This window comes from Panthera onca, chromosome D1, assembly GCF_046562875.1.
Source record: "Panthera onca isolate mPanOnc1 chromosome D1, mPanOnc1 haplotype 2, whole genome shotgun sequence".
Lineage (NCBI taxonomy): Eukaryota > Metazoa > Chordata > Mammalia > Carnivora > Felidae > Panthera > Panthera onca.
This window is the reverse complement of record NC_138348.1, coordinates 88,517,257-88,529,843: the sequence shown is the minus strand read 5'-3', so window position 1 is coordinate 88,529,843 and position 12,587 is coordinate 88,517,257. Positions and strand designations below refer to the sequence as shown.

Below are 12,587 nucleotides of genomic sequence, written 5' to 3'. Positions count from 1 at the left end.
ATGCATTTCTCTAACACTGGAATTGCTGGGCTTTAGAGACTGCATATTTTTTTACTTTCTAGGTAATACCAAACTGCTTTCCCAAAGTAGTCATAGCAACTTATATTCCCATCGGCCAGGTGTGAATATTCATATTGCTCAACACAGCTTCAGAATTTGTTATTGCCAACTATAATTTAGGTATACAGGAATATGGCACTGTGGTTATAGCTTGCATTTTCTTAATTATTAACAAGGGTGAACACCTTATTATCGGTTTATTAGACATTTGGATATCTCCTTTTCTGAAGGGCCCGTTCAAGACTTCTGCCCATTATTTTATTAGTGCAGGTAACATCTTATCTACAATAAGATTCAATATTCAAGACCTATACTGAGTCATGGATATATTCTCCTATGTTAACTTAAAAGATTTATTGTTTTGCCTTTCAACTGCCATGCTTCCTGGGTCATAAATAAAGTGTTTGAATGCATGTGAATCTGTTTCTGGACTCCTGCGGCATTCCATTTATCAATTAGTCTATCTTGGTGCCAATACTACACTGTCTTAATTATTATAGCTTTTGTTGACTTCCAGTAGAGAAGTTTTTCCAATTTATTTTTTTTCTTTTTCAAGAGTCTCTTGCCTTTTCTTAGGCATTGACAGATATTTTAGCATCAGCTTGTCTAGTTTTTTGTTTTTGTTTTTTTTTTGGGGGGGGGGCAAAGGACAAAGGGAGAGGAAGAGAAAGAGAGAGAATCTTAAGCAGGCTCCACACTCAGCACAGAGCCCAACACAAGGCTCGATCCCATGACCCTGGGATCATGACCTGAGCCAAAATCAAGAGTTGGTCGCTCAACGGACTGAGTCACCCACGCACCCCATCAGCTTGTCTAGTTGTTGTTGTTTTTTTAATTTGCTGGAATTATATTAAATCTATAAGTCTGTTTCCAAAGAACTGACATACTGCAATATCCAATCTTCCAATCCTTGACCCAGTGTATCTTCTTCATTTATTTAGACTTCACTTAAAGTCACTCGATAAAGTTTTAGAATTTTTTTGTAAAGGTCTTTTATACATATTTTGTTAGACTTAAAATATATCTCCTATACTTTTTTTTTTTAGGATTTTATTTTTAAACAATCTCTACACCCAACATGGGGCTCCAAATCACAACCCTGAAATCAAGAGTCACATGCTCCACTGACTGAGCCAACCAGAAGTCCTACAGCTCCTATAGTCTGAAAAAAGAAATGATTTTTTAAATGATGTATAAAAATATATCATTTTTTTTTGATGAGACAGCTAGAGTTTGGGATAACTCATATATCATTCATATATAAAAGAATGAATATAAACATACTTAAAATTTTTCAATAAAACAAAGTTCATCAAAGTACAATTTCAGCTATATAATTTAGGTTTGGGGTTTGTTTGTTTTGTTTTTTAAATAATCTCTACTCCCAACTTGGGGCTTGAACTCAAAACCTTGAGATCGAGAGTCACACATTCCACTGGCACCCCATAATTTAGTTTTAATTCTAGAATTATCATTTTGTACTTATGTCATATCTCACCTCAGCAGGTTTAATGTAGTTGAGAAAACTTATATGTCACATAAACAAGTGGCCTAAACACCTACTGGTTGTAGGTCCTTATAGTTATCAATGTATGAAGTACTTACAATGCAGAATAATTTCATTCATCAACTTCAAGACAGGATGAATAAATAAGTAAGAGACTGAAATCTTGTTAATATACACACTGTTGTCTGGGATTGAGAACCCACACACCTTGCTCCTGGCCTTAGCTCCCACCACTCTTAAATCATTTGCTAAAATTGCCTCCTTTTTTTCCATTTGTAAAGTAGTTACAATATGGTTCTGTCAATGTCACACATTAAGGATGAAACATAAACAAACTCCTTAGAAAACAACTAAAATGGTTGGTCAAAAACACAAAGCAACATTTACTCAAAGGTTTTCCACTACCAGAAGGACATGAGACTAAGGTTGCCTACAATCATGGTTTGTAGCAAGACTGAAAATAACCCCCAACAGATTGGCCTCAAAATCTTCAAGCAACGCTAAGAAAATGGTAGAGATTTGCACACAAAAATAAGAATTTTGAAGAAAATGGGGTGCCTGGGTAGCTCAATTGGTTAAGCATCGGACTCTTGATTTCGGCTCAGGTCATGATCTTACACTTCGTGAGATCGAATCCCACATCCAGCTCTGCACTGACAGCACAGAACCTGCTTGGCATTCTCTTTCTGCCCTCCCCACTCATGCTCACACACTCTCTCCCTCTCTCTCAAAAACAAATAAACTTAAAAAAAAATAATTTTGAAGGGAAGAAAACTTCAGAAATCACTTTGAATACCTTAATTACACTCACTGCTTTATTCCTCCAAACATTTAGAATCCAGTAAGTAAAAGGCATTCTTGTACCGCATTCTATATGACGAGGGAGGCAAAAAAGTATCCATCACTTCTAGGAATTTATAACATGTTTAGGAAACAAGACATAAGCACAAATAATTGCTACGTGATACAGATTAATTACTCAATAAATGGTACTATTAATTACAAAGCAGTACAAAAATCCTGTAGGACAGAGACAAAAGGATCACTTCCAAGTAACATGGTCAAATAGGGCCTCAGTGAAGAAAGACTATGTGCTTTCGACTTGCTCTAGCATAGAGGTTGGCAAACTACAGCCCAAGTGTGGCTCGACACCTATTTTTGGATATAACCTGTGTGCTAAGAATGGTTTCTACATTTTAAAATAGTTGCAAAGACTTAGAAAAAAAAGAGTATTTCATCATACATGAAAGTTATATTACATTACATTTCAGGGCCCATAAATAAAGTTTCATTGGAACACAGCCATGCTTTCACACGACAGGGGTGAAGGAATAGTTGTAACAGGGACCATATGGCCCACAAAACCACAAATATTTAGTCCCTGGTTCTTTACCAAAAAAACAAAAAAAAAAAAAAAATTACCAACCAACTGCTCTAGAAGGATGGATTGGAATTTGGTAGGCAGAACTGGAGGAGGAGGCTGGGTTGGGGGCAGGGGAGTGGGGATGTACAAGGAGAAGACAAACATTCCATTTGAGAAATGAAGGAGTGAAAACATGAAGGAAATCTCCAGAATACTGCAAGGACAGTGGGAAGACCAGTTTGGCTGAAGCAGAGGGTCCAAAATCAGCAAACAGATACTGACCCACTGATCACTATTTGCTTTGTTATTGAGCTGTTTATACTACTGTACTAATTAATGACAAGCATCCTCACACTGAGACTATGAGAGGGATACTATTATTATCCCCATTAACAATTAAGAAACTAGTCAAGACACCTGGGTAGCTCAGTTGGTTGAACATCCGACTTCAGCTCAGATGATAATCTCACCACTTTTGAGTTCGAGCCCCGTGTCCAGCTCTGTGCTGACAGCTCAGAGTCTGGATACTGCTTCAGATTCTGTCTCTCTCTCTCTCTCTCTCTGTGCCCCTCCCTGGCTTGCGCTCTCTCTGTCTCTCTCTCAAATATAAATAAGCATTTTAAAAAATTAACAAATAATAGTAATTAAGAAACTAGCCAAATGATTTGATAAACTAAGTTTACAGATATTATGTAATGGACCCAAGATGAGTCAAGTGAATCTAGTCTATAAATCTAGGTTCTTTTCCCTGCAGAGCCCATGCTGTTCAATGCTACACCATATCAAACCTCCATACAGGGTAGTAAAAGGAAATATTTCTACAAAGGTAAGTTGAGGCAAAACTCTCAATGTTTTCAATTATAGGTATAAAAGGGATATGATTTTATCTGTAGGCTATGACTCTTTTGTGTTTAAAAGGACAGTTATCCCAGGGGCACCTGGGTGGCTCAGTTGGTTAAGCATCCAACTCTTGATCTCAGCTCAGGTCTTGATCTCGGGGTCGTGAGTTGAAGCCCCATGGTGGGCTCCACACTGGGCATGAAGCCTACTTTAAAAAAACAACAAACAAAACAAAACAAAAAGACAATTGTCCCATGAGCTGGTGGTCCAAAATGTTCCACAATTGAAATCAAATTATCATGGGCTTTTCCTAAGTCATAGGAGAAAAAGAACTGTGAGCTTGATTTTCTCAATTTCAAGTTTTGCCTAGAAATATTTCTTAAATCTTTGCAAAAGTGATTCATTATAAAAATCAATGAGTAAGTAGCAGACCAAGTTTGAGAAAATTCAGCTGATTATGCTTAGCTCAACTTTTTTTTAATGGATTATGTGCTCAACAGATTTCCATTTTATTATTTTAAGTTCAAATGATTAATTGAATACATTAATTCAACAGTTAACTCAATTATCTGGAGGTGGTTTTAAGATTTTCTTCAAAAGAATAATGTGTCTGAGAGAGCTATCATAAGCACTAAGAAAAAAATCAGACACATGTACACATTAGCAGTATCTATTAGATGAAACCATAGAAAGGAAAAGATAATACATTATCTTATTACTTACTCCATATTAAGTACTAAGTGTATGTAATAATACATATTAATTAATACATAGGTAATTACTTATTACAGCTTACTGCTTAGAAACACTCCCACCCCTATCAAACTAAGTCTAAAGCTGCACAGTTCAATAGAAATATCATATAAGCCATACATGCAAGCCACATATGTAATTTTAAATCTAAGTAGCTACATCTTTTAAAAGTTGAAACAGGTGAGATTAACTGCAATTATATATTTATTTAACCTAGTATATGCAACATATTATCATTTCAACATATAATCAGTATTTTAAGAGCACCTGGCTGGCTCAGTTGGAAGAGCATGGGACTCTTGATCTCCGGGTCATGAGTTCAAGCCCCACACTGGGTATAGACATTACTTAAAAATAAATAAATAGGGGCACCTGGGTGGCCCAGTCAGCTAAGTGTCTGACTCTTGGTTTCAGCTCAGGTCATGATCTCACGTTTGTGGGACAGAGCCCCAGGTTGGGCTCCATGCTGTAAGCATGGAGCCTGTGTGGTATTCTCTCTCTCCCCCTCTAGCTGCCCCTCTCCCTCTCTCCCTCTCTCTCTGTCCCCCTCTCTCTCTCAAAAATAAATAAGTAAACTTAAAGAATTCTCTTAATTTAAAAATACTAAACTTTATAGTATTTTATAAATTGAATTTTTTTCATACCGAATCTCAAAATCTAGCATGTATTTCACACTTACAGCACAAGCTAAATTTCAAGTGCTCCATAGCCACATACGGCTACTGGCTACCATGTTGGACGGCACAGATCTAAGGAATAGCTCTTTTCTTTTTTGAATAAATGTATTTATTTATTTTGTTTTTTAGAGGGGTGGGGGGTACACGGTGGGGCGAGGGACAGAGGAAGAGAGGGGGAGAGAGAGAGAGAATCCCAAGCTGAGTGTGGAGCCTGACACTGGGCTGCATCCAATGATCCCGGGATCATGACCTGAGCTAGAATAGAGTCAGTCGTTGAATCAACTGAGCCACCCAGGTGCCCCAGGAGCAGCCCTTCAAAGATCACAACATGGAGCACCTGGGTGGCTCAGTAGATTGAACGACTGAGTCTTGATTTTAGAGCAGGTCCCAATCTCACGGTTGGTGGGTTCAAGCCCCACATCAGGCTCTGCACTGACAGTGTGGAGCCTCCTTGGGATTCTCGCTCTCCCTCTCCCAAAAATAAATAAACATTAAAAAAATAAATTAAATATATATATGTGTGTATGTGTGTGTGTGTATAAAGATCACAGCCGGAAAGAGGCTGTGGATCACAACCAGAGAGACCCGGAAAGTGAAGGATATGGGTCAAGAAAAGGAGCATGTAGCTCCAATATTCTAATGTTGAAATAAATGAGAGTTCAACTAGGAAATGAATAACAAACAATAATGGGCCATTTTAGCAGATAATGACCTTTCAGCAATGTACTGGAGGTTCTTAAAGTATTGTACAGTATTGATTTTATGATATTTGTTTCCTCTACATTGTAACTAGTCTTGCTATAATTGTGATTTGGAATTATCCATAATTTCTCCCCTCCCTCCCCATTTCCTCACCACCCCCACCAAGTAATCTCTAAACTATTTCAAAGTTATCAAAAACAAAAGATAAAAACAAACAAAAAAACTACTTCCAGGTGCTTTCCATAACCGGAACAAATTTAAAATCTACACAGGTAATGTGTAAGCCTCTGAAGGATTTGGATAAGGGAATTGGAAATAATGTTTCAGTACTAATAGTGAAGTATCAATGTCACAGAAGATGCTGTAGGCAATAAACTGGAAAGGCACCTGTTCAGAATGTTCCACATAAATCTTGAAATAGGAATGTGGCTTTGAAAAAAAAAAAAAAAAAAAGACAGAGGCTAGATTTAGCAGTGATTTAAGTAAATCATGTAAACGGTAAAATGCCAGAAGAGGGAGAGGAAGGCTTCAACAGAGAAGAACCAAAATAATGAAGTCAGAGCTCCCCTCTCACCCTCCTCCTCCCACACAATACCCAAGGAGAATTCCAGAGGTACCCTTCAGCAAAGATTTGGTGGTAGCAAACGTTTCCTTTTTCTTTTCTTTTTTTTAATGTTTTATGTATTTTTGAGAGAGAGAGAGAGAGAGAGAGAGAGCATGCAAGCAAATGGGGGAAGGGCAGAGAGAGAGGGGGACAGAGGATCTGAACCCGGCTCTGAGCTGACAGCAGAGAGCCTGAGGCTGGGCTGGAACCCCAGAACTGAGCTGCATAGGACTGAGGCACCCTGGAGCCCCCATTTCCTTTTTCTTAACTCACTGGGTCTTAAGATCTAGACACCAGATCAAATTCTTATTTGCTAATCTATTGAAGTACTTATGATAAATTTAGACAATAATCAGTAAATTCTGCCTGTAAAAATACATACAAATTGCTGGACAGGGTGTGTCTCCACTCTCTGGGCAAGAGGTAGGGTCGGAGATTATGTATTTTATGTGGTAATAGGTCAAAGTACATCAGCATTCAATTTTAAAACAGACTCGCACTAAACCATTCAAACATTGCAAACAAGAGTTTCACCGTTTATCACTTTTACCAAATCAAAGTATGTAGTTACGATGTGTTGACTAGTGCTTAAAAGGTAAAATTAAGCACTCTGATCGATTCTGCTTGTTATACAGAAACTCATCCCATCAGGATACGTTTGTAAAAAGTAAAAGAAATCAAACGCTGTAATTCCTGCAGTTCAGAGGATTTCATGACGCCCCTTCAAGTAATGGGGAAAACTACTGCAAGTGGCAAATCATCAGCGAAGTCCTCAGGGTACCTACCCATCTACATTAAAAACAACGGAAACTAGATACAAAAACCACACACGTGATGCCGAGTTTGTAAAAATGTTTCATACACACACACAAAAGATTTGGAGCACACTAAAAATAGCAGCAGGGATTATCTCTGGTAATTTTACTTTCAGTTATGGTATTTTATACTGTTCCTAGGTTTTCTGCATTTTCTACAACGATCACGTATTATTGTTAAAACTAGGGAGAAAAAATTTAGACAGGTGGAATCTGACGCAGTGCCAATCAACAGGATTATATTGCATTGACAGGCTATCCCTTATACCACGCTAATCTAAGAAGAAAGCATTCAGGGCCCATGCCTTGTCTGTAGTAGAATCTTGATTATATTCACGCGTACAATACAGATGCACACATTAATACTTGTGCTGCAAAACATTAGAAAACTAAAAAATGCTTCACTTAGAAAAACAGAAAGCAGTTTAATGCTCAAAGAATAAATCAATCTTAATTGATTCCTCTTAAGGAGTCTCAAGGTGGGAAAAATGTCCTGGTCGAAAATTTTAAAATGTAGACCGACGACTAAATTGTTCGCTTTAAAACGGCTCATTTGTCAAGTTCACCTCAATTCACGAAAAAAGTAAACGTAGAAGTAACTTTCTAAATATACCAGTTTGAATCAACACTGCTTGCAACAGGGCTTTGCCGCCAACAATGACAATTTTGTTTTCTGAATTGGACGGCAACATAGAAGTATGGTTCCTGAAGGTGCAAACTACTGAGGTGGGGGGGGGGGGGGGGGAGAGTGGGTGTGGAGTGCGGAGAAGAGTACCCAAAACAGTGTACCTTCCTGCCTTCAAAGAGCTTACTGCAAAAGCTAGAGTGATGTCAAAGGAATGGGTCGGGCAAAGAGGCCACAGTACAGTCACGAGTGATTCTTTTGGTTTTTAATGAAGGTAAGTACTGTTGAGGATCAAGAATTTGGGGGGACAAGATTTGAACAGACGATGGCGCAGACTTCGGCACAGGGCTGAGCTGGGTGGGACTCGTCGCACACTTAATCCTCGATGACAGCACCACCAGCAGCCCTCCTTGTGCTTAAATGTACACAAACACTGTTTGAAAATTGAAATCCAGCAAATCCTCCAAACAAGGCTAAACACGCCCGCACACAAAATTCAACAGCGCCGCGTTTTCATCTTACTTGGTAGAGTACCTAACACCTGGCTGCGGACTTAGAAATGCTTAAGGAAAGCTGATGATCGGCTGGAACTACACACAACCAACCCGCTCGCAAAGGGCCTCGGGCTCACGCCTTTGCACGCAACACCGGGCGCAGGTTGACCTCGGCCTGCGCCCTGCCCACCCCCGGGACGCTGTTTACCGAGACTGACCCAAACGTGCCATCCCCACGCCCCTCCAAGCCCGGCCTCCCCGGGTCCCGGCGACGCCAGCTTGTAAATGTGGGACTGGGGGGGACCGGCAATCAATGGCAGGTGGGTGGCGCGGCCTCACGAGACAAAGCGGGGCGCCCCAGCCGCGGGAGCCCTCCATCACGCGGGCCGACCGCCCGCTTGGCCCCGAGGCCCGGACCGCGCCGCCACCCCCGCGCCGCCCCCCGGGTATCGGGCCGGCGGAGACCGCCCGCCGCACCCCGAGCGGCCGCCGCACCCCGAGCGCCGGCCCAACCGCCGCCGCAGGAGCGCGCAGGGCGCCCAACTGCCGTCCCGGCCCAACCAACGCGGGCAGGGGAGGAGAGGTGCGCGCGGCCGGCGGAGCGTGCGAGCCACTCGGGGGTCGCAGAGGGGAGGCTGCGCGCGGGGAAGGCAGGGGCCAAGAGGCGCCGAAGCCATCGCTGAACGCAGCGCCAGGAGGGGCTCCTTTAGGGGGTTTTGCCCCTTTCCCCTTAGAAGGTGCAGATGGTTTGACCCCCCACCCCGAGTGAGGTGCCTTGTCCCAGCCCCGGCTGGACTGTACCATCGGGCGGTGCCGCCGGGATTTCTCCCCCCCACCACCACCATCAGTTTCCCCCCCCCACCCGGGTCCGCGGTCGGTTGGCCCCGGCCGGGCTCTGAGACGCGGAAAGAGCTTGGCGCCATTTTGGGTGGGACTAAGCAAAGACGAAACACCCTCCCAGTCGATGGGGTACTCTGGACGCTGGCTTATCCGGTTCCCTTAATCCTTTAGGTACTTACACGACGTTGGGTGAGGGGAGCTGGAAGATCAGCGGGTCCCCGATCCTCTCTCCCTAGGGGTGATGGAAATCAAACCCCCCCCGCCACCTCCAGGTGGTTCTTCCCGCCGCAGAGTGGGAGCAGCATAAAAGGCGGGGCCTTATTAGCATAATCTGCCTGGCAACCTGATCTCGACGTCATATGATTGGTTGAACTGCGTAAACCCCATGCCCTGCTTAGAGACGAGTAATGCTGGGGCGAACTGACAGGCCCAGATTTAAGACTCATGACGAAGATCCTGAGACGCTTATTCAGGCGGCAGAGAAAGCCAAAAGGAGATTCACACAATGGCCCAATGACTGAAGGCCTCTTTATTTCGTGCTCTGCTGTTCATTTAAAACCCAATCAAAGAGCGGGTCTCAGTCAGCGCTCGCTTGCGTTTGTACTCTCAGCCAATCAGAAAACCCGACTCTTAGGATTCAGGGTCAAGCCGGCCCTGAGGGTCCCGTGGCCGCGGAGGTGGGGAAACGTTCAACCTCGGTGGCCGGATTAGACGGGTTGGAGTGCTCTTCTGGGCCGAGCCAGCCCCCTACACCCGAGATGCTCGGTGTGCTGAGCAGCCGCACCAGGGGATGTGGCGGGGGGAGCGCGCCGCCGGCTTACGGGCGTGCTCCTGCTTGGCGCCCTCACACAGTTTTGCACCTGAAGCCGACCTGCCTGCGGAGGCTCAGCTGTACGGATGCTACGCGCCAACTCCGAAGGCGGCGCCGGCCTCGACCGGTGGTCAAGCGCCTTCCTGGGCCTCGGGCTCCAGCCTCCTGGAGTGCAGCGCGATCCGAGCGCCGCTCCTCCTGGGGCTGATGGCGCCGCCACCTCTGACCGCGCGACTGCGTCTTTGCTCAGTCCTTGCCCAACCCTGGAGCCCCTCACTGCATCTCTCCTTTACCCTTTCCCATTCTGAAAAAGGAAATGATTTTCAGAAACACGAAATATTATCCAACACTGATGAACCGGCAACTCAATCACTCATTTCTTAACCTCAGGCTTCCACATCCTACCATCCCTTAAAATTGCCTCCCCAAAGGGCAGCCAAGTGCACAGAAATGAGCCCAAGCTTTGGAGCAAGACGCCCAGCCCTCGTTACACACCCTGAATAAGAATGGCAACTAAATCTCGAAAAAACTTCGAACCTTGGAACCTTCAGGGAGTGTTCCCTTCCAAGACATCTACCTTGCTACATTGTTTTGAAGACAGATTTGCATGTAAAAGTACCTCCCACGCTGGAACTCAAACGAATAGAGGGTGTTAATGATGATAAGACATACAAAACTGCTAAACTAATTGGCTAACCAAGAAGAAGGGGAAGAAAGCACAACTAAGCAAAAGACTTGAGACTGGAAAACACCCACTGGTGGGGAGGGGAATTTGTAAAATTCATTCAGCAATGTCCTCCTCACTGTTTGGTTTATTAAAAACAAAAACGAAAAAAAAAAAAACAACACTGGAAACAAAGTGGAAAGAAGAACATAGTGTTTTTCAAGCTTCAAGACAGTTGATTACCTTGTAAGGTAGACCATGACTAGACCATGTCTTGTTCCTCCACAGAGATGGAGGTCACGCTGGACTTAGAATTCAGCGATCCTTAAACACTTGAATTTAATTGAGAAGAAAGCGTAATCTGGGGCCTGATAAGGCGGATGCTAGTAACTCTTCAGTGGACAGACACTTGGAAGCAGTTGCCTTAACAAAGACTGTATTGGTTAAAAGAGTCACTCCAGTGTTCCCCTTTAGTGCTGTAAGCAGACAAACAATGCCAGAGACTGGACAGGTCCGCTCTTGTATCTCTTGACCTCTAGAGAAAACTTTCCCCGTTTTGATATTTGACATTACATGCCCCTTAATGGATTACAATGGTCCCAAATGAGGTCCGCTGACCAGAAATAACACCAAGGAATCCAAAAGAGGAAGTTGCCATGAGGAATGGGGCCATCTGGACTGCAAAGCACCAGTTACCCTCACAGACTTGGGAGAAATGATCTGAAACTTTAGAGTGCACACATATTACAGGGAGACACCACCCCAGAGATTTTTTTATTCAGAAGGCCTTGAGTGAAACTCAGGACTCTGCATTTCATATAAATTTTTAATTTTAAATTTACACTCAGTAAAATTCACCCCTTTTGGCATGTAAGTATTTATTGAATATGTACTGTATGTAATAGAGGCATCAGAAGAAAATTAACAAGATAATTCCAGGCGATGATAAGTGCTGTGAAGAAACTAAAGCAGGAAAAAGCAAAGGAGAGGGAAATGCTGACAATTTAAATAGAGTGTCAAAAATGTCTTTTCTAAAATACTAACGTTTGAGCTGAGACTAGAATAATGGGGGAAGGGCAGAGGGGGGGGAAGGCAGCCATTAAAATTCACAACACAGGAAACAACAGATGTTGACAAGGATGTGGAGAAAGGGGAACCCTCTTACACCGCTGGTGGGAATGCAAACTGAGCAGCCACTCTGGAAAACAGTAAGGAGGTTCCTCAAGAAGTTAAAAATAGAACTACCCTACAATTCAGCAATTGCGCTTCTAGGCATTAACCCAAAGGATACAAAAATACAGATTTGAAGAGGTACATGCACCCCAATGTTTATAGCAGCACTATCAACAATAACCAAATTATGGAAAGAGCCCAAATGTCCATTGACCGATGAATGGATACAGAAGAAGTAGAATACATACAGAGAGAGAGAGAGAGAGAAAGAGAGAGAGAGAGAGAGAGATGCAATAGAATATTACTCAGCGATAAAAAAGAATATCTTGCCATTTGCAATGACATGGATGGAGTTAGAGAGTATTATGCTAAGCAAAATAAGTTTGTCAGAGAAAGACAAATACCATATGATTTCACTCGTATGTGGAATTAAGAAATGTAACAGATGAACATAGGGGAATAAAAGAGAGAGAGGCAAACCATAAAACAGATTCAACTGCAAAGAACACTGAGGATTTTAGGGTTGCTGGAGGGGAGTTGTGAGGGAGGATGGGCTAAACGGTGATGCATATTAAGGAGGGCACCTGTGGTGATGAACACTGGGTGTTGTAAGTGATGAATCACTAAATCCTACATCTGAAACTAATATTACACTGTAT

At 42.8% G+C, this 12,587-nt stretch overlaps 1 protein-coding gene across 1 annotated transcript in view; it reads right to left on the bottom strand.

Annotated features, from left to right (window-relative positions):
* PRDM10 (PR/SET domain 10) overlaps positions 1-9,573 on the bottom strand; it is a 100,875-nt gene extending 91,302 nt beyond the window's left edge. Inside the window, exon 1 of the mRNA XM_060605238.3 lies at positions 9,460-9,573. The gene's annotated coding sequence lies outside the window, so the exon portion shown is untranslated. The remainder of the gene's footprint in view (positions 1-9,459) is intronic.
* Between the last annotated feature and the right edge of the window lie 3,014 nt (positions 9,574-12,587).